This window comes from Suncus etruscus, chromosome 20 (assembly GCF_024139225.1).
Source record: "Suncus etruscus isolate mSunEtr1 chromosome 20, mSunEtr1.pri.cur, whole genome shotgun sequence".
NCBI classification, from domain to species: Eukaryota; Metazoa; Chordata; class Mammalia; order Eulipotyphla; family Soricidae; genus Suncus; species Suncus etruscus.
In genome coordinates, this window is record NC_064867.1 from 33,326,604 (window position 1) to 33,349,424 (window position 22,821).

General features: G+C 41.3%; 1 protein-coding gene and 1 non-coding gene across 2 annotated transcripts in view; one reads left to right on the top strand and one right to left on the bottom strand.

Annotated features, from left to right (window-relative positions):
• The window catches only part of SYN2 (synapsin II), a 128,205-nt gene that overhangs the window by 101,126 nt on the left and 4,258 nt on the right, over nucleotides 1-22,821 (bottom strand). The window lies entirely within an intron of this gene.
• On the top strand, nucleotides 7,996-8,102 carry LOC125998393 (U6 spliceosomal RNA). Its single transcript, XR_007491970.1, has one exon. It is a non-coding gene; the product is annotated as a U6 spliceosomal RNA (small nuclear RNA).

A 22,821-nucleotide genomic window follows, 5' to 3' on the forward strand; every position in this document is an offset into this window, starting at 1 on the left:
TACTGTCTTCAGTAACACCACAAAAAGATATATCAATTATTTCAAATTTCCCTGTGTTGATCTACATTTTGATGATTCCACTAGCTTTTGTGTGTAACAAGCAATAGGAAATAAGTTTCTTTTTGCCTGCAGGGGGGCAGGCTATGGTGGTGAGTGAGAGATTGGAGATACTGGTGAAGGGAAGGTCAAACTGGCTGGTGGGAATGGTGTTTGAACATTTCACGCCTAAAATTACTGTATGATGAACAACTTAGTAAATCATTGTGTTATAAGAAAAATTAGAAAAAAAGAAAAAAGATGCCTGACTCTCCTCAGGACAAGTCTCTCATAGGATTGTTATGTTGTATAGAACCACAAGCAATTGATAAAAGGAGGCAAATCCTTCATGTGACATGCATTTAATTGGACAACTGATTTCCAACATACTGAATTCTCAGGTTCACTCTACCAGGTTTGGAAGCTTTTTCCAGTGAAGAGAGTATCTGAGGAGACAATGTGAATCTCTTTACCAAGACCACAAACAAACACTCCAGACAAATATACTTCCCAGAATTCTATGAGCAGTCCATTGTGGAGAAAAGCCAGGCTGCCTGAGCCACAGACTGACTAATTTTTCATACTGCAGATAAAGCTATGATCTCACCACAGCCTCCTCAGAAGCTGAGTCTGAATGACAAGGACACAGCTAAGCTTAGGATGGTGGTTGACATACTGTCCATCACCTCGGTCTCCACAGGCCCCAATCCTTTTGCTCGACATTGATCCCCAATACTCCAAGCAAATTACCGAAAAGAAATTAGCATGACCCAGATTGCCAAATGTCTAATTATTAAAAACGATTTTGAGTGTGTGAGGGAACGTTTTCCCAGCTTTGACTAGACCCTGCTGTGTGGGTCAGAGACACATAGAAGAAGGAACACCCAAAATTCAACAAGAGCACTCATACTAATAATGGCAGTTACTAGGGATGAGAGAAAGTACAGCAGGGAGGGTGCTTGGCATATACAACGTTGGTCCATGTTTTAACCCCAGCATTCCAAAATGTCCCCAGGGCACTGCCAGCAGTGATTCCTCAGTGAAGATCCTGGACTAACCCCTAAAACATTGCTGATTATGCCCTCCCCCCCAAAAAAATGACAGATATCATTTTTTGTTTGGGGTCATATCTGGCAATGCTCAGGGCTTACTCCTACTCTGCACTCAGGAATCGCTACTGGCATTGCTCAGGGACCATATAAGATGCCAGGGATCAAACCTGGGTGGGCCACGTGTAAGGTAAGTGTCCTACCCACTGTGTTTCTGTGCTTTACTCTGATCCTGACAGGCACAATTCTCCAGGTTAGGTGTTTGCACTTTTACAAAGTGGCCAAGAGACCTTTCCCACCACCTCTATTATTCCTCGTTTTTTCTACTTTCTGTCATAGCTACTAAAACCTAGCAAGAACTAAATATTTCCTTAGTGACCAGGTCTGTTTATGCCTTCCTCTCTTATTCCTCTCTTCTTTCTTCCTCTTTCCTGCAATCTTCTAATTCCCCAGTGTGTTTCTATCAGTCTCCCTTGAAATTCAGTTCAGAAAAATTAATTGAATAAATTATGACACAAAACTATAAAAAATATATTATTAATGGGTACCAAGAATATGGTTCAAATACTAGAGCACCATGTTTTACACAGGAGGCCCTGAATTCAACCCTTAGTACCACATGATTGATCCCTAAGTCTACTGGATATGATCTACATTAAAAATTATATATATAACTCTTAAGACAATGACATAGTTAAAATTATTTATAAATGTAAACTATGAAGCTATATCTAGACAATAACAATGATTTTAATAAAAGTATGCTTGCAGCCTCCCCCCCAAAAAAAATCTAACAAAAACTGCTATACAAGGAAGGGAATAAGAAGAGAATAAGGAAAGTATGAGGGAGTGGAGAAATTAGGAGTGAAGCTGTCTTGAACAGCTTCTCATTGCCTTGCTCTGAGATATTACCAGCTTATTACAATGTTTATTCAACTGCATCTCTTCCCCTCAACTCTGAGCTTTGTGCTGATGGGACAGCGCCTCAGGTGCTCAGCACTCTGGCATCAGATCCTAAGGAATATTCATGGAAGACTGAACAAAACACACTACAAAGCTAAAATAAATACTCCTGTGCCGGGGGGTGGGGGGGAGTGAATTGGGAAAACCAAGCAAATAACATGACTTCATGCACTATTTCTAAGCTCCTGATTATGGAAACTCACATCAGTTCTCTGAAGAATTCCTGGGAAGTCTTTCCTTTTGGAGAGCTTCACCCCTAAAGGGTGAGAGGTAGAGGTCCAGGGAAAGGGGCATAGCAGCAGGATTTTCAGACCCCAAGGATTTTCAGAGAATGAATAATCAGAAGGGATAAAAGCTTCATGCCTCTTCCCTAGCCCCAATTTCACTGTTCTTAGACTTCCAGAGCCTTCCATATAACTCTAACTATGGAAGTGGGACAAGAAACATGGATGATGTGAAGAAAATTATTAAGGACCTGGAGCAATAGCACAGCAGGTAAGGCATTTGCCTGGTACATAGCTGACCCAAGTTCAATCCCTGGCATCCCATATGGTCCCCCAAGCCTGCCAGGAATGATTTCTGAGTGAGTGCAAAGCCAGGATAACCCCTGAGCAACACCAGGTGTGGGCCAAAAACAAAGAAAGAAAAGATAATTTAAAAAAAAAAAAAAGATTAGAAGAGAATAGAATTTTTGGCAAGAGCTTAATTCTGACACCATACTGAGCTCAGACTGAGAAATAAAAATATGTCCAGGTATAAAAGGAAAAAAAAAAAGGAAATGCACTTTGAGTGAAAAATCCCTTTCCTTACTATTTAAAATCCATCTGAAATATACCAGAAACTGTAAATCAGAAAAGTATTAAAAGCATTAACAAAAACACACACGAGGAGCAGAGACCATCTTTAAGTTATTTTTCAACCCACCTACACAGCACCTGTCACAAGCCACAGAGGCTCTTTCAAGCTTAAGCCATTTTTTTTAAATCCCTCTGGTGATTTTAGGTAAAGGCATCATAACTGAGTAATTGGGAAGGGAATTGAAATGCAGAGAATAAAAGACCTCTAAGGAAAGAGGATTCAGAGAAAGAAGAGTCTAGAATTTAGATGCCTTAATAAGCCAAGTCAGACTCTCTGAGCCTTGGTTTCATGATTCAAAAGGAAATAGCACTGGGGCTGGAGTGGTGGCACAGAAGTAGGGCATTTGCCTTGCAAGTGCTGACCTAGGATGGACCAAGGTTCGATCCCCCGGTGTCCCATATTGTCCCACAAGTCAGGGGTGATTCCTGAGCACATAGCCCTGAGTGTCATCGGGTGTGCCCCCCTCCCAAAAGAAGGATAGGGGCTGGAGAGATATCATGGAGGTAGGACATTTGCCTTGCATGCAGAAGGATGGTGGTTCAAATCCTAGCATCCCATATGGTCCCCTGAGCCTGCCAGGAGCAATTTCTGAGCATAGAGCTAGGAGTGACCCCTGAGCGCTGCTGGATGTGCTCCCCCCAAAAAAATAGATAGTACCAACTCACTTCACTAGGTTAAAGTAGCTATTGAATCAAAAAAAAAAAAATACCTGAGCTAATGATAGCATTCCCAAACACAATCATTTCCTTCCAAGGTCAAAGTTGAGGAGTAGGTTTTCAACTAAAGGTGGCTGGCTGCTTTAGTCATCTGAAGATTAGAGGTAAATCAACCATGTTCCACTCCACCAAGGCAGCCCTTAAAATGTTTTATTCCCTTAAAAAATAAACTTTGGAAACCTGGAGAGATAGTATAGCAGGTAAGGCTCTACTTGCACATGGCCAACCTGAGTTTGATCCATGTATCCCAGATGTTTCCCCAAACACTCAAGGAGTAATTCCTGAATGCAGATTCAAGAACAATGCCTGAGCATCTCTGAATGTGCCCCCCCAAAGATGGAATTTTAAATAAATAAAATTTTCATGTTATCAGTCATTATAAAAAATAATTCTCTAAGTTTCATCCTAAAATTTCACTACTCATTACTTAGAGAAGAGTTTCCATTTTCCAGCTCCTTCTATGAAATTGCAAAACCATGAAAAGGGATCAACAGAAACCATTAACAACTTCTCACGAACTCTTGGCAACTGAAAATACAAGATAGGAAATAGGATGCCAACAAAGAAGTTGGTCTAAGAATCCCAGGAACCTCCCTATTCCAAGATTTTTTTTTTGGCATTGCTCAGGGGTTACTCCTAGCTCTGCATTCAGAAATTACTCCTGGCAGTATTCAGGGGACCATCTGGAATGCCTAGAATCCAATCCAGGTCTGCCGAGTCCAAGGCAAATGCCCTCCCCACTGTACTACTGTTCTAGCCCTACTCCAAGATTTGTTTATTTGGTTTTTGTTTTTGGGTCACACCCGGCAGCGCTCAGAAATTACTCCTGGCTCTACGCTCAGAAATCGCTCCTGGCAGACTTGGGGGACCATATGGGATGCCGGTATTCGAACCACTGTCCTTCTGCATGCAAGACAAACGCCCTACCTCCATGTTATCTCTCCGGCCCCACTCCAAGATTTTTATCTCATTTTCTTCAACTCCCAAAACAGCCCTCATATCCCCAGATTTTGCCACCTCAAAATTCCCATTCTCATGGAGTATTCCTTGCACTGAAAAAAAATAAGACCTTGTATTTCAGTGTTGTTTCCAAAAATATGTGCACCTCTGAACTGTGTCCATACCATAAGGTTCATGTTTAGACAGAGAACAAGAAGCACCAGCAGCAAAAGTGGGTCCCAAGAAGCATCTGCACTCCACAGCTGCCATAAATGATAGTCATACCAAATACCCAGAAAAACCTGTTTCTCTCCTAATTCATTCATATTAGAAAAAAATGCCTATGACAATGCTGAGGAAGAAAGAAAGGGGAATACTCTCTTGCCCCCTCCTGTTAACTACAGTTTCTGGCCTTAAGCTCTGTGTAGGGCACAGTATTTAAGAATATGACCCTGCAACAGTCCGAGGAAGAAATCCAGGGAGGGTGTTAGTAACTGACTGAAGATTGAAGAAACTAAGAGTCAGAGAAGAGGAGGAAGAAACTCAGATCTTCTCACTCCAATTTCCCTAGACCTTAGCATTCAGGAGCTTGCATTTTCCATATTTAAAATCCCTGGATCTTGAATCTGGAGACAACGCAAGTGCCCAAGAAGAGATGAGCGGAAAAAGAAACTGTGCTATATCTATATAATTGAATACTATGCAGCTGTTAGGAAAATTAAAGTCATGAAATTTGCTTATACATGCACAGATATGGAGGGCATCATGCTGAGTGAAATAAAATCAGAGGGAGAGGGATAGACATAGAATGATCACAGTCATTTGTGGGATATATATACACGTATATATAAAGATAGTACAGTTAAAAATACCCCAAGACAATAGAGACGAGGACCAGGAGGTCTAGTCCAAGATGGGAAGCCTGCTACAAAGAGTTGAGGAGTGCTGTTAAAGCAAAGAACGGAGCACAATGACAATAATAGGAGAAAATTATTACTTTGGACAAGAACTGATGCTGAAAGGTAAAATAATATGCATGATACCCTTTCAGTAGCAATATTGCAAACCACAGTACCTAAAAAGAAAAAGGAATGAGAGAGAGAGGAAGAGAAAAAGAGGGAAAATGTCTGACATAGAGGCAGATAGGGGAAGGCAGGAGGGAAACTGCGGACACCATGCTGGGAAATGAGCAGTGGTGAAGGAATGAGTGTTGACTGAAACTCTATCATGAACGACTATAGAACTGTGAATCTCATAGTGATTCAATTTACAATTTTATTAAATCTATTAAATGGGGTGGGGGAGAAAAGTAATATAATGCCTTGCTCCAAACACTAAGTTTTAGTTAGCTAATAAAAGAGGCTTATCAAAATAGAAGATTTTTCCTGAGCACATGGGTACGAAGAGCACTGTAGGTAGAAAGGCAACAATGAATTAAGGAAGGTCTAGCATTGCATCAGGCTGATTTTCCTCTAATAAACCTTGTTCTATATTGCAACCCTGTTATTGTCCAACAGGTAACTAAGAGTAAACATTGTGAGAAACAAAAAAGCCAGCTGGGCATTTCCCTGCGAGCAGTCTCTTACTTGGTTCTCATAAATAAAGCACCTGCGGTCAAACAAAAAATAATCCCTGGATCTTAATGCCTACATCTGTATAATCAGAGTAAAATAACAACTCCACTACAAATGGTAGTGTGGAAAATCAAATGAAACCAATAAATGATCCTTCACAGAGTAAACAGTCTCTGTGAATGAAACCTTCCCCAAAACACCTGCCCGGAAGGCTGTGAAGAAACAAGTGCAGGAGGGGTGGGAAGGGGAGAAGGAAGATTTGGGACATTGGTGATAGGAATGTTGCACTGGTGAAGGGAGGGTGTTCTTTACATGACTGAAACCCAACTACAATCGTATTTGTAGTCAAGGTGTTTATATAAAGATATTCGTTAAAAAAAAAAAAAAAAAAAAAGAGGGCCCGGAGAGATAGCACAGCAGCATTTGCCTGGCAAGCAGCCGATCCAGGACCAAAGGTGATTGGTTCAAATCCCGGTGTCCTATATGGTCCCCCATGCCTGCCAGGAGCTATTTCTGAGCAGACAGCCAGGAGTAACCCCTGAGCACCGCTGGGTGTGGCCCAAAAAAACAAAAAATATACATCATTTTTGAGACTCTCACATTCCAATACCATGTTAGATCCTCCTAGAGATGAGTTCAATGGATTCCTTTGAGATATATATTTCCCACCTATTTATAGATGAAGAACAAGAAAGCCCCTGAGGTCAGACCTGTGTCTGTCTAGGTTATTGAGGAGACCCTGCAGTGTTCAGTGGCCAAAAAGGAACTGGAACAAACAGGATCAGCTGGGTGAGATCTTAAAGTTACAAAGAGTTTCAGTTTCTGTACTTGTAGAAAGACGTCAGTGATCATAAGTTATCCTATCATCTACTAAATGAGCTTAAACTTTCACTTACAATGGATTTGGCCTATCGCCAGAGCACCTCATGTGTCACCAATTACCAGTTTCTCATCCTTCTTCTCCTGAACTGAAATCTTTGTGCTAACTAGACTAAATCTCCTCTTTATGCATCAACTCATCGTCAAGTTAAGCTTTTGTTCTTTTTACCTGAAATGCTTCCTCTCCTTCCCCTCCTATATCAATCTCACTTGGCCTTGCTGAGAAACACCCATGCAGATTTCTTCTTTCTCTAAAAAGCTCTTGAGATTAGTCAATAATCCTGCTTTTAGAAATCATTTGATCACTAAGGATATCTGAAAGGAGATGGTTTATAGTCCAAATCACTGGGCTTAGTACAGACATGAGGCTGAAAGTATTAAGTTGTCCATGTCCTTAGCTCACAGACCTAAGACTTGATCCAATACCTACAATGCTCTTTCTACGATGCTATCCTAATTTGCTTCTTGAGTCTGTCCAAGTTCTTAAAACTGAAAGATCTCTTGGGGCTGGAGCTGTGGTGCAGAAAGGACCGCGTTTCAATTCCCCATCCCCCAGCATCCTTTATGGTCCCCCAAGCTAGGAGTAATGATTTCTGAGCACATAGCCAGGAGTAACCCCTGAGTGTCACCTGGTGTGGCCCCCAAACCAAAAATAACCACAATGACAGCAGCAACAAAAACTGAAAGTTCTCTGTAATTATCTCTATAATGATCTGATTCCAAGTATTTTACTGGACTTGTAGCCTTCAAACCATAATGCTGAAGTCATTGGTTGGTGATTAGGAACTCAATGTTTTTTGGGGGGCTCTTTTAGATCAGATTTAACATGTCAGTGAACACAGAACTCCATATGACTTTAAGTCATGGAAATTTTACATTTTTATCAACTGCTTATAAAAAATGGACAGAAACCAAGAAGAAAATGCATCCATATGCAACCAGAGAGTTGTGTCACTAGGTTCAACATAGAACTCTCTTCACGTGCTTGCTTCAGCAGCACATATACTAAAATTGTAATGACACAGAGAAGATTAGCATGGCCCCTGTGCAAGAACTCTCTTCTTATCACTGGAACCTAGAAGCTTAAAGATACAGTGTTTGACCCAACACTTGTCATAGTGACTTGTCTAAGGTTTCAGAAGATAGAACATTGACGATTCACCCCAGAACCTTGAATCCTATCTATGGAAACAACCATGATTTTTTACACCAATACCAGGAATCAGACTTCTACCAGGGGAAGACACTACCACTGCCCTGGCATCAACTTACTCCAGAGTGGGTTTTTATAATACCCTGACGACTTAGTAACAGCAACAACCTGCTTTCAGGGCAGGATTCTCTGCATTGTCACCTAATGGTGAGATGAAACCAGAAGACTCTCCTCGTCACCCTGACATTGTCATAGGATCTGTACAGAAACCAGGATCTCTAACTACAGAAACCTGACAGCAACAACCGTGATTGTAAAGAGCTTTTACTGGGACCACAGAGAAAGACTTTGGGGTTGGACAACTTAGTAGGCCTGGAATGTGGAGTTGGTTTTATGCCAGGATACTTCATGGGTAAGGTCTCCCTGTTTTTAGGCCAAACGTTTTTCCTTTCTATTTCCCCCATATTTTTCTGTGCCTGTGCAAACAACATCAACTGCCACACACAGACACACACAGACACACAGACACACACACACACACACACACACACACCTTTTACATTGTATTTTTTATCTCTTATCTTTTTAAAAAAAAAGGAGCTTGCTGGGCCTGGAGAAATAGCACAGCAGTGTTTGCCTTGCAAGCAGCCAATCCAGGACCAAAGGTGGTTGGTTCGAATCCCGGTGTCCCATATGGTCCCCCGTGCCTGCCAGGAGCTATTTCTGAGCAGACAGCCAGGAGTAACCCCTGAGCACCGCTGGGTGTGGCCCAAAAACCAAAAACAAAAAAAAAAAAGGAGCTTGCTAAAACTTCTGCTATTGTATGAATGACCTTATTGGAGATACAATAATTTTCACAAATATACTTGCTACTGAGCTTTTTCTTTTTCTTCTCTTTCATTTTATTTTTCAGTTTTTCTTTCTATTTTCTTTCTTTTAAAAAGAAATCTTAAAACAAATGTATTCTGATCAGTTCTGCCAACTATGTGATGCATTTACTTTAAGTAAAAAAAAAGGTTTTAATAGTGTTTGGTTGTATTATTGTTAATGTTAATATTAGGGCCCTCCAAGTCACACTCATACTTGAGAAAGGGAACCTCAATTTCCTGCAACAAAACCCATGCCTCTTTTTTAGGATTTATTCAGGTTAAAGTTTTTGTACCCAGGGATTAGGATCCCTGAATGGGACACAAAGAGGTAAATGATCTGGAAAGGGATTCCTAAAGTGCTTGGGAGGAGTGACATGGAAACTCAGTCTTCAACAGAAAGAAAAGGAGCAGACACTAAAATTTGAGAAAGGCTCCACTAAGATTTTCTGGCCTAGACTGAGAGAAGGGAATAATACAGGGCACCATTTCTGTTCTCCAGAAAGAGTGAGTGAGCTTGGCATATGTGTGTGCATCAGGAAACAGACAGAGGAAAATAGGTACGTCGTCAGCTTGTGTGAGGAAGGGTGCAAGACATTCGAATCAACTAACAATCATCACTGCTTTGATTGCTGCTTAGCATTATAAATGACGTCTGCTATATTTTGCTTCTTATTGGCCAACCACATGGTAGGTGCAGTGGTTTGATTCTATTGACAGGGAGCCCAAGAGTAACTTGTGATCATCATTCATATGTTCTTAATTGCTTTTCATAAATCATGGGTGCGACAGAGAATTACTCCAAAGTCTTCTCCAGCTGACAAATTCTGGGTGTGCCTTTGGCCTGAAGGTGGAGTGACAGGAGGACAAAGCAACCCTGCCTGTAAGGATGTGCAGTTTGGAGCACACAATGGTACTTACACCAAGGTTATTAACAGCAAAGGTATTAAAAGCCTTTAATACCAAATGGAGGAATTTAAGGAAGGATTCAGCTTGGTGCTATTTCTCTAAGAGTCGGCCACAGAAGTAGGTCTTGAAGATGATTCAGAATATTCTGGGCAAAGACAAGAGAGAAGAAAAAGGCAAACAGATGGTGCGACTGCTATAACAAAGACATCAGACCATGGAGCTCAACTCCTTACATTTAAGTCATCTGTCAGGGCTTCATAGAACTGAGGGATCCAAAGAACCATGCAAAGAGTCAGACCATGACAGGCTCATCATACATTTCCCTTCAACAATGGGGGTCACAGTGCCAACTCGGTTCTCTGAAATTAGATTTGGGGGTGACATGAGGGAATTTGTCTCACTACAGAAATGTTGCCGCTTGGGGAGCCTCCGACGGCAGTTTCACACTGAAGGGAAACTCTCCTGGAAAGGGCAAGAAGAAAAAAAAAAGAAAAACAGGGTTTACTACAGAATACACATTCCTCAGCTGGGGAAGGAAACTGTGGTCCCCAATTGTTTTTTATCTGCCTTTGGCCTGCATTAAGCTGGCATGGCACAAAGCCCAGTTCTCTGTGGCTTGTTCAGAGCTAAACCTCTGAAGTTCTGTGATCTAGACTGCTTGAAAAATTAGTCATTATTCTTTCATAGAGCAAGTGCAAGAGTTCTCAAGCTTGTATTTGCAATTAAATATGGATAACATCCAATAGAATAATACATGTACTGCCCCTGGAATTACTTATTTTCTCTCCAGTATCCTCTTCTGGATCTTTTTCTGTCTGCATGCTCTTCTCTCACTGGATTTTCTTCTCCTCAATTCAAGGTAGAAAAGTTTTCCTGATGTTAAAACTATACAAGATTCTGCTAGATGCTAGTAATTCAACAATAGATAAAATACTAAGCCCATCTTTGTGTATATGGCCTGAGCAACATGCTCAGGACTGAGAGACAGACTAGAGTAGGCAGTGATGCCCAGAACTCTCCATGGGGCAGAGGGTTTTCTGAAAAAGGAAATATTCATCTCAGGCCCAAAAGTTGAGTATGGACCTAGTGAAGAAAGTGACAGAACAAGAAGAGGTCACTGAGGTGAATGTAGAAATCAAAACTAAAATTTCCACCAATATTGATAGAAACTGAAGTTTAGAAATAGAAGTGGTTAAAATGAGGCTGGAGAAGCAAACAGGAGTGAAAGCAGATAAAGGCCAAGAATTTTACCCACACAATAACAAATAGAGGTCACCAAAAAAAAGCTCTAAGTGCCAGAGTAAAGCATCCAAACTTGCATTTGATATCATTTATTCAAGCTATGAGAAGAAATTCAGGACACACAGATACTGTGGGTGAAACCTAATAAGATGTAGGCCCTGGTGGCTTTAGGCATCCCTAGTAGAGGTAAAAATCATAAGGGAAAGCCTGGGAGATCCAGGCAAGGACTTTCAGACTGGAAAAAAACAAGCCACACTGCCCTTGCCTCTGCACATACTCAGTCCGGAAGGAGAAATCTCATTCCTGTCTCCATGCCTTAGTCCTCACTTAGCCTCCTCCACAGATAGGTCCTGTGTTCTGTGGAATAGTAAAACTATTCTTGCCAGAAAATCAAATCACTGTAGCCAAAGGCAAGTGTGCCAATCTGTGCCCTCCCAGATGGGTGAGGCCTGAATTCTCTTCCTTCAGAAAGTGCCTTGGCTTCTACCTACCACAGACTTGGTTGTCCTCAGAGCTGTCTCCTCCTCCTCTCCACCCTTCACTCCTACCATCCCCTTCTCAATAGATTTAGGGCCACATTCAACTGTGTTCAAGGTTCATTATAGGAAGGATGTGGGGAACCATATGCCATGCTAAGAACTGAACCCAAGTCAGTCTCTTATCCACTTACCAGCTACCCCTGATCACAGGTCTTTTTTTTTTTAACTTTATTAATTTATTGATTGGTTGGTTTCTGGGTCACACCCAGCAGCACTCAGGTGTTAGTTACTCCTGGATCTGCACTTAGAAATTGCCCCCTAGAAGCCATCCATGAAACATCCAGGTTTGTCTATAACATCACCTGGAAGCAATCCTCTACCATGGAAGACCCTACCACTGCTCAGACATTGACTTGCTCAAAAGAGACTTCCCTTAACACTAAGACTTAACAACAACGACCTGCTTACAGGACAGGGCTTCCTGCATTGCCCTTTAATGGTGAGGTGAAACGAGAGGACGCTCCACATCCTGACTTCAATGTAGTATATGCAGATTCCAGGATCTTTAATAAAGAAACATGATACCAACAACAGAGACTGTGTGAAAAGTGTGTTGGCACTACAGACAATGTCTTGGATTGGATGATCTAACTTGCCTGGAGCCTAGAGTTGGTCTTATGCCAGGAAACTTCAGGGGTAGGGTCTCTTTGTATTTAGCCCAAGGTTATTTCTTTCCATGCCTCTCATATTTTGGTGGGCCTATGCAAACAACAATTGCCACTCTAACATCGTTTTTACTGTGCTCCTTTGACTCTAATCCTTAAAAAAAAACCCACTTAAAATTTGAGGTTAACTTAAGCTAATATGCATGTACATGGAAATGTAAAAAATACTATGCCTCTAATGTTTAAGGAGTTACATAAGTTTTATGGCTTTAGATTGCCTTGTGTGCTGTTAAGAAATATTATAATGTGTTACAATCTGGGGACTTTAGGGACAAAGTAATTGTACATGGATTCTGTTTTATTTATCTTAATGTTCTTTGGCTGAAAGTTCAAAGTTAAGATATCAGCAAGGGGACTTCTGAGAATTATGTTATGGGTAATTGTCCTTCCACTGTAACATTACCTTGTCCTCTTTCTTTGCATCTTTGTTCTCATAATTAAAAATTAAAAATTAAAAAAAAAGAAATTGCCCCCTGGAAGGCTGGGGGACCATATGGGATGCCAGGAATCAAACCAGGCCCCACTCTGGTTGGTCACCTGCAAGGCAAACTCCCTACTGCTGCGCTATCACTCCAGCCCCTCTTTTGAAAATTTCTTTTTACTTTTTTTCTTAATTTTTGCCTCACTAGGTATGTTTTCCTTGGGCTGGCTCCTTTTTATTTATTTTAAATCCTTTTTACAGGGGAAGCACACCTGGCAGTGCCCAGGACTTTCAAGCAGCGGGAGATGTGTCCTGTTGAAATATTCAGCAACCACATCCTCTGAGAAGAGAAGAAAATGAGTTTTGAAGAAAACGGAGGAGCAGAGAACAAAGCACTCCTGAGACAACAGTATGATAAGAACATAAGACTCCTGAAAGTCGAGAACGTGTTCATGCAGAAAAGGATATACAGCAGAGAGGAAGTTTAGGACTGGGAGAGAAAGAAGCTGGCAGTGTTTTGTGGAAAAAGTCTAAAAATTAGCAATGTGTTGAAGAAGGAGGGAAAGAAGAAAGCAATAAATCTGCAAATGCCTTTAGTTTCAAATTATTCTGAGAGATTGGACAGGGAGGAAGAATTCTAACAACCTGTACTCTTAGAAAACTGTTCTATATATTTCTTCTGACATTTCCCCACCTTCCCTTAATGAATCACATGAACCTGAAGTAAAATTATTTTAGAATTCATTTGTTCAGTAAAAAAAAAAGACTTCTGTGGTTCCACCTTAATTGCAAAACACAGCTGAGTCAAGTGTCTCCTGTAAAAAAAATAAATAAATAAATGTCATTGTCTTCTTAAAATGAAAGAAAGCTTTCGCTGGTTTCCCTTTGAGACAAAAACCCTGAATTAAAAAAGAAAATACTCCAACTACTCAAGAGTATAAAATAGATCACCACTTGCACAATCTAATGAGCAATTGGGGGGAAAAATGGTGGAGGTGATATGGGGAAACCAAGCTAGGTAGGGTACTACAGAAGTGGGATCAGAGAATGACGTTGCAACCATTAGTAAGGCTTTTTTCCCTTTCCAACGAACCTTTTTTTGAGGGGCTGAAGAGACAGGATAGTGGGTAGGGTGCTTGCCTTGCAAGTGACCAACCTGGGCTCTATCCCAAGTACCCCATATGGTCCCCCATGCCAAAATCAAGTAATTTTTTGGGGGGTTGGGCCACATCTGGTGCTACTCAGGGTGTAAGCATTAGAAATAGCTCAGAAATAGCTCCTGGCTTGGGGACCATATGGGACGCCAGGAATCAAACCCAGGTCTATCCTGGGTCAACCACATGAAAGGCAAACTTACCCTACCACTGTGCTAACGTTCCAGCCCCCGAAATAAAGTACTTTTTAGGAACTTATTTAATCATCACAGAATGCCATGATACATACATACACACACACATATATACATACATTCATACACAGAGAATCCCATTTTATGGATAAGAAAACTAATCTGTGCCTGTGTTATTCCAGAACTGAAGCTAGAACCGAGCTGGCACATAGCTGAAGTTCACACAAAACTGCCCCGATGGCAGGGAAGGAAAAAAGCTCAGACTGTGTCAGACAGGATTCCCCCCCCCCCCCCAGTTAGAAGTGGAGCCAATTCCAGCTCTAGATATTCTAATCTTTAATCCTCGATGTTCATAATGGCGCCTGCTGATAAAAAGAGGGTAAAGGTGTGATGAGTGAGCAGACAACAGAATCTGTTTCAGTATTAATGAGCTGATGAAATGGCATTCAGGACAGTTACCACCCCTGCTCTGAGGTCAGTGGTACAGGCACTCTGGGGTTCAGGGGGTGCTAGACTTCACTCACTTCTTTACTCTCTCCACAAGTCACTTGCCCTGTTCTACACGATTTCTTCTCCTTGTGACATTGCTCTCTCACTGTCTCTCTCTGTCTCTCTCTGTCTGTCTTTGTCTGTCTGTCTCTCTCTCCCTCTCTCTGTCTCTGTCTCTGTCTCTCTCTGTCTTCTCTCTCTCTGTGTTTCTGTCTGTCTTCTCTCTCTGTCTCTGTCTGTCTTCTCTCTCTGTCTCTGTCTGTCCTCTCTCTCTGTCTCTGTCTGTCTTCTCTCTCTGTCTCTGTCTGTCCTCTCTCTCTGTCTCTGTCTGTCTTCTCTCTCTGTCTCTGTCTGTCTTCTCTCTCTCTGTCTCTGTCTGTCTTCTCTCTCTCTGTCTCTGTCTGTCTTCTCTCTCTCTGTCTCTGTCTGTCTTCTCTCTCTCTCTCTCTCTCTCTCTCTCTATCTCTCTCTCTCTCTCTCTCTCTCTCTCTCTCTCTCTCTCTCTCTCTCTCTCTCTCTCTCTCTCTCTCTCTCTCCATCTCTAACTCCTTGGAAGCTGCCACAAAAGGACAAGACCCTGGTGTGATTTTTGCAGAAATGCCCTCACCAGATTCTGGGGAGGGAGGGGCACACTGACACACACGTGAGTAAAAGAAAACTCACGGGGACAGGATGTGAGTCCCCACTAGGAGGCTCCCGCCTTCACCAGGCTCTCATTCTAAGCAACCAAGAGCATCCTGAGAAACAGCTGTGTGTACACATCATTCTTGTCAACTGAGTGATTTCAAAGCAGTGGGGCATTTACTAGTTAAATGAATTGTGTGCTAAATCCTTCTGCCAAGAAACAACCTTGCTTTATAAAAAAAAAAATTCTTTTTTTTCTGCTGGCAAATTTCTCTTTCTATCTCTTTTATTTTGGTAGGATTCTATGTATCTACTTATAGATTTTTCCAGATTCTCATACTTCAACCTAGTAGCTGCATGATTTGTATAATGATCACACTTATTTGTGGGAGATAAAAAAAAATAGTATGGTAATAATATCTAAAGACAATAGAAATGAGGGCCAGGAGGACAAGTCAATGGCGGGAAGCTTTGGACAAATAAGAGAGGAGGGTAGTGAGGGCAGAGAAGTGTCCACTATGACAACGATAGTTGGAAATTATCACTGGACAAGAAGTAGGTGCTGAGAGCAGGTAAAGTGATAGGCATGAGACCCCTTCAGTCACAATACTGCAAACTGGTGCGTAAAATAAAAATTAAAAGGAGAGAGATCGACAGAAAGTGTAAGCAAGTAAAGGAAAAGTATAAAGAAGAGTTTGTAGAAGAGATCAAGAAACTAGCGACACAGCACAAACAGCTGATTTCTCAGACCAAGAAGAAGCAGTGGTGCTACAACTGTGAGGAGGAGGCCATGTACCACTGTTGCTGGAACACATCATACTGTTCCATCAAGTGTCAGCAGGAGCACTGGCACGCTGAACACAAGCGTACCTGCCGCCGGAAAAGATGAGCCAAGGCTGGTTCTTCCTGGAGCGTTTCCATGAGGACTCTTCCCAGACACAGCGGTTTTTGTTTCCAAGAAGCCAAAATTGTTTAGAATTTGCTTCCCATTTTGCACCAGCCTTTAAACACTTTTCGTGAAGAAATTTTGCACAGTAGTTTAAATCTTTTGTTAGTGCTCCTCCAGAGTTTTTTGGAGGGTATAAGTAACATCAGAATTTAGATTCTGATAAAAAATTAAAAAAGAAATTAAAAGGAAATGTGACAGAACGAGAGAAAAAAAGTGTCTACCACAGAGGAAAGCAAGGGGAAGGCGGGAGGAAAATTGAGGACATTGGTGGCAGGAAATGTGCACTGGTACAGGGTGTTGTACATTGTATGACTGAAAATCAATCATAAAAACTTTGTGTATCTCCTGGTGGTTTAATTAAATAACTTATTTAATAAAAATTCTTTGTGTAGAAGTCTGATAAAAAGTTATCTCTTTTTTTTCTTTAGTTTTTTTTTTTTTGGTGGGGGGTCTACACCTGGCAGTGCTCAGGGGTTACTCCTGGATCTATGCTCAGAAATCACTCCTGGCATGTTTGGGGGACCATATGAGATGCCAGGATTGAAACCACCGTCCTTCTGCCTGCAAGGCAAATGCCCTTCCTCCATGCTATTTCTCCAGACCCAAAGTTAGTTCTTTTTCATTAAAAAAAAAAAAAAACTAGTTGCATGACTTGGAGGCAACTGACTACTTCTATGAGTCTGTTTATCTTTGCAATAGATCATCTACGGATCATGGTGAGGCTAGGGGGTACTGGGAACAAATATGCTGTGTATACATGTGGTTGAAGGCAGAGATCAAGAGAGGGTTATCAGAATTATTGTGTTTTCGGGTAGGCACAAGCTCCCATCTCCATCAAGTAAAGGAGAATCAGACCTCGGGTACCCAGCTCCCAAAAACACAACCCTTGAATTACAGAGAAAGCCCCTCCTCCAGGCAGCAACACCTCAAGACAAGGATGCAAAAGGAAGTGCCCAGAAAAGGGATCTTCCTGTTAGAGGACTATCTCCTCACTCACTCATCTATGCCACCCCTCTACAGACTCAAAATCACCACTGTTGCATCAGAGCCCTTAGGATGGGCTCGGATGGTTATGGGATGAATGGAGGGATTTTTCTCTGCCACCCCAGGCCACGTGGCTCCAAACCCCTCCAACTGGTGGGTCAGCAGGTTCAGATAGAGGCAAGGAAATCATACACAAACAGGTTCCAAGGAATATCAGCTTCATTGGCCCTGGCCAACATGTGTGGCCTATAATCTTAAGCCTATTTAAGCACGGTCTTGTCAGCTTGCCCTGCATCTAGCTTCTTTCAGCCATCCCTTCTCCAACCTCCATCCAGCCAAATCCTCTTTTTGCCCACGGCCAAACCTTTTCTAACCTCCCCCAAGACCCCTCCCAGAAATAAGAGGTCTTTCTTGTATGCTTACACAGGAATAAAGAGGGGTGGGATTACAACCACCACTCAAGAAAAAACATAGAACTAAAGCTTCTATTTTAAACATGGCAGAGTGGAGACAGAAAAGCCATAGAGGATCTCAGAGAATGTCTAATTCCATTCTCTCCATTGATGTATTTTAGAGAATGAAAATTTGAAGAGGTGAAGGGACTTTCCTACAAATACAGTGACATCTGTAAGGAACAGACAGTCAAAATTCTGATTAGCCCACCTCTGACTAGCCAGAGCAACACATGCATACTACTTCCCAGGCTATCTTAAAACCCAAGTTTTGAGGGCCCAGAGAGATACTACAACAGGTATGGCACATGACACATGCCTTGTACTCAGCCAACCAGAGATCAATCCCTAGAATCCCATATGTTCCCCCAACCACTGACAAGAGAGATCTCTGAGTACAAAGCCAGGAGTAAGCCCTAAGCACCAATGAGTGTGGAAAAAATATAGTTTTTTTATTATACCATCCCTATTTACCAAGTTGTTCATACTATGGTTGTTTTAAGCACCAATCCCACCTTTAGTGTAACCTTCCCTTCATCAGTGCCCCCAGTTTCCCACCCAACACTCTAGGCTGCCTCCTTGCAAGTACAAACAAACTTACTTCATATTGTTTGTCACAACACAAAGGCAAATGGAATGATCAAAACTTAGATGAACATGGGTCAATTTGAAATGACTGCTATATCTCTCCATTGTGTTACGAAAATTAGTGTCTAGTGTTTTACTGCGCTATGGTTGGTGCTAGCTGAGTCTTCTCTATTAATTTTTAGGCTCATTGAGTTTAGTGTTTAGCTAGGACATTGAGCTAGAAAACTAATTCACTGAGTTTGATTTCTATGGAACTTTCCCATCAGATTTCTGCAATACTACTGAGCTGACAATATTATCGAGGTCTTATAGATTTGAAACAAATTTGGTGGCTTGGAAATCTGATATAGTTAAGATATGAATCGGGGTAATTTCTGCCAGAGGGTGTTAAAAATCCTATTTTTGATATAGCTATCTGTCCTCTCTCCTATTAAGCGAAAAATCCCTGTATACCAAGTGTTCCAAACCCAGCATCTATCTTGGTATTAGATGATCACCTTCACTTAAAATTGTTTCATAAATTTGAGTTTGAGAGTGTGATAGGCACTTCTGGAAAACTTTCTATTTAGTCATTTAGTCTCTATTACCTTTTGCTTGGCAACATATTGAAAAGTTCATCAACTCCAGATCTGAATTCGTGTCCAGAAAGACAGGATGGAGACAGAGCTATCACCCCAGCATGATCTAAGTCACATAGTTGGATTTGATGAATTGGCCACTCAGAGCGACCCCAGTCACTTTACGGTGACTTTTGGTGAAAGAGTAACACAAATGAGACAGCCAACTTTGTGCAATATGTTCATGTGATTCTTTGTAGGCACTGACCAAACACGCCATATCAATTCTTGAAAAGAAGTTCAGAAATAGGTCAATTGGTTGGTTGGTGTTTATTTTTGCAGGGTTAAGGAATCTAACCAGATTCCAGATTCCAGAGCTCACACATGCAAGACATATGTGTCATGACTGAGCCACATTTCTGGCTTTTTTGTTTGTTTGTTTTGTTTTTTGTTTTTGGTCCACACTCAGTGGTGCTCAGGGGTTACTCCTGGCTGTCTGCTGAGCAATAGCTCCTGGCAGGCACGGGAGACCATATGGGACACCGGGATTCGAACCAACCACCTTTGGTCCTGGATTGGCTGCTTGCAAGGCAAACGCCGCTGTGCTATCTCTCCAGGTCCACAACTAGTATTTTTAAGGAGGAAAAAGAATTAAATTTAAGGAATCAACTCAAAAAATGACTAAATGGTAGAAAAAAGATTGCAATGGAGCCAGAGGAGAAAAGTTCCCATCTTCTGACTAACATCTCATGTGACCTTAAGTAAATCCATTTTTTCATGTTAGCTCTTATAGGGGTTCCTTCAAGTTCAAATGTTCTACAATCAAATTTTCTGGGGCCCTAAGGTACTGAAGTTGTTGCTTTGGCTGCAGGAGTGAGACCAAGAGCTCCATTGCTTCCTAATGCCCTATGTGATCCCCAGCAACCAACAATCAAGTGAATGAGTGCCACAACCAAACTCATGGCCCTTACCCCACACCACAACAACAAAAGGAAAAGAAGAGGGGAAACATTAAATCCACTGACTTTCACAAAGTTACAGAGTAAATTGGAGAGAGAGAGACTGCAGTAGGGTTGGCAGGGGTGGGGGATTCAGTAAAGGAACTACAGTTCTAAATTCTAGTCTGGTTCTGCTAACACTAGCTCTGTGTCCTTGAAAAAAGTCATGTTCCCGGGCCGGAGAGATAGCACAGCGGCGTTTGCCTTGCAAGCAGCCGATCCAGGACCAAAGGTGGTTCGTTCGAATCCCAGTGTCCCATATGGTTCCCCGCGCCTGCCAGGAGCTATTTCTGAGCAGACAGCCAGGAGTAACCCCTGAGCACCGCCAGGTGCGGCCCAAAAACCAAGAAAAAAAGAAAAAAAGAAAAAAGTCATGTTCCTTCTTCAGACCAACATGTCTCTCATTTATAAAGCGGCTGCATGATCTTCCAGCCCTGAATTCCCAGCTCTAGGATATTACTGCTGTAAACAATGCAATTCAATGGAATAAGATGTTGAAACAGAACATATACATAAAATATTCAACAGAGAGACACTTAAAACTCAGTTTTTTTCAAGTGACAAGCCAAATGTTTTTCTTAAGTAATTTATAAGTACTGTTCAAATGTGATTCTTTAATTCCCCTATTTTTAATGAAATTCCCAAAGATAAATTCAGGAAAATAAAACTGATAATTAAATAAAAGTAATCCAACCATCTTCCTTGTTCTTTTCGATCTCTGTACTGTCTTTGGACTGGGCCAAGTCAACACTCTCTGAAATTTTCCCTTTTCTCTAGACCACTGCCATCTCAGGCCTATAATTTTATTATAAAGTCCTATAAGTGTACATTATTATAATAAAGAATGAGTGACATTGTGGCAACATCTGGCATACAGGAGTTGCTCAATATATGATAGTAACCAACCATTGGTGCTGCTACTATGTTATTATCATCAATTACATTTTAAACTTAATAATGTGCATATCAGTCACCTAGAGAACTTGTCCAAAAGTAAATCTCATTCACTTTTAACAAGGAGAACTGTAATTCAAAAGCTCTTACTTAATGTCAATGCTCAAGAACCAAAGTTCAAGAACCATACTTTGAATATAAGGGGTAGTTTTATTTGCAGGGAGGGACGGATTGTTGTTTGTTTTAGTTTTTTGAGCCACACCTGGCAGTGCTCAGGGATTATGCCTGGCTCTGTACTCAGGGATCACTCCTGGTAGGCTTGGGGGACCATATGCTGTGCTGAGGATCAAGCCCAGGTCAGCCACATGCAAGGCAAATGCCTTGCTGTACTACCTCTCAGTCCTATAGAGGTTTTAATAAACTTTTTCCAGACATATTTATCTTGTCTATTATGAATATAAAGAGTGTGTTTTAATATATTGTTTTTAGATGTATTTATCGTATCTATTTATCAAAGCACAGAAATGCAGAAAGATCTAAGCAGACAGATATTCTGTTTCATGCCTCGTATCATATATGCCTATTCAGAGAAAGAGCTAATATCCCTCTAGAACTTATTCCATCCACCATCTCCTAACCTCTATCCTGCATGTGTGTATATGTTGTTCTGGATTCCAACCAAACCCTAGGACAGGCTAGCATGGCAAAGCTCATTTGACCAGTGGGATCAAAATCATGGAAACTGAGGCAGGAGCAAATCTGAAGGAAAAGCTATTCCCGAAGATCAAACCAAGGAGAAAACAATATACAGAAGTGAAGTCTGCCCCTTCTTACTGTTGTCAGTGAAATCATTCAAGTGCAGTCTGACCTGCATTTCAATCTTAGGTAAGAGTCTGACGAGAAGACATGCATTTTCAGATAAGACATATTTTTAAAAATACACGCATAATCATGACTAATGCAAGACGTGAGATAAAAACATTTTAGTAGACACATTTTTAGATACATATATCCTTTGATCTACATAAAGATCCCAGTCAATGCACAGTCAATACACAAAATACCATTTCAAGCAAGAGAGAGAAGGGGGGGATTCTCTCCAATTTTCTCATTAGATAGTCAGTGGAAAGGATCCCAAATATCATTAGCTGGAACCAGAGCAATAGCACAGCCGGTAGCATGCATGTGGCCAGCCCGATTCAATTCCCGACATCCCATGTGGTTCCCCGAGCCTATCAGGAGTAATATCTTTTTGTAAATAAATATCTGTATTTAAGCACCATAATTACAAGCATGCTTGTAGTTGAGTTTTAAATATATATATAAAATCCCTTTCACCAGTGCAACGTTCCCACAACCAGTGGAGTAATTTCTGAGTGCAGAGCCAGGAGTAAACCCTGAGCACTGCCTCATGTAGCCCCAAACCAAAACCAAAAACAAAATACCATCAACTACCATTATACTGCTAGAAATTCCAAGGATGTCTCCCCTGCCCCATGTATTAAAGCTACTCTGAAAGTCTGCCTATTTTTAAACTTTCTCTTAAGCCCTCAATTATTGAGATATCTATATAATTTTTTTTTTTGGGTTTTTGGTTTTTGGGCCACACCCGGCAGTGCTCAGGGGTTACTCCTGGCTGTCTGCTCAGAAATAGCTCCTGGCAGGCATGGGGGACCATATGGGACACCGGGATTCGAACTAACCACCTTTGGTCCTGGATCAGCTGCTTGCAAGGCAAATGCCACTGTGCTATCTCTCCGGGCCCCAGATATCTATATAATTTTTAACTTTTTATCAGCATTCTACAATGCAAATGGAGTCCATCTGAAATTTTACTGGTAAGTAGTCTGTCTGACTTGCTACTCAAGCATTCAGAAAACATTGTGGGGGGAGCATTATGATCCCTGCTAACTGAATACTACTCTGGTAGCTTACCAGTGAGACAAATTTACTAAAAAATCAGTCTCTAGAGTAAAAAAGGCCTTTATAAGACACTATTTTTGTCATAAGTAGGCACCTGCTTTTTACCTCATTTGGGCTTTTCAATAAAACCCTTCATCAATATTTATCTGTGTGCTTAACAAATTTAGGGGCATTAGAAGACAAAATGCACTCCTAAGAACTATTAA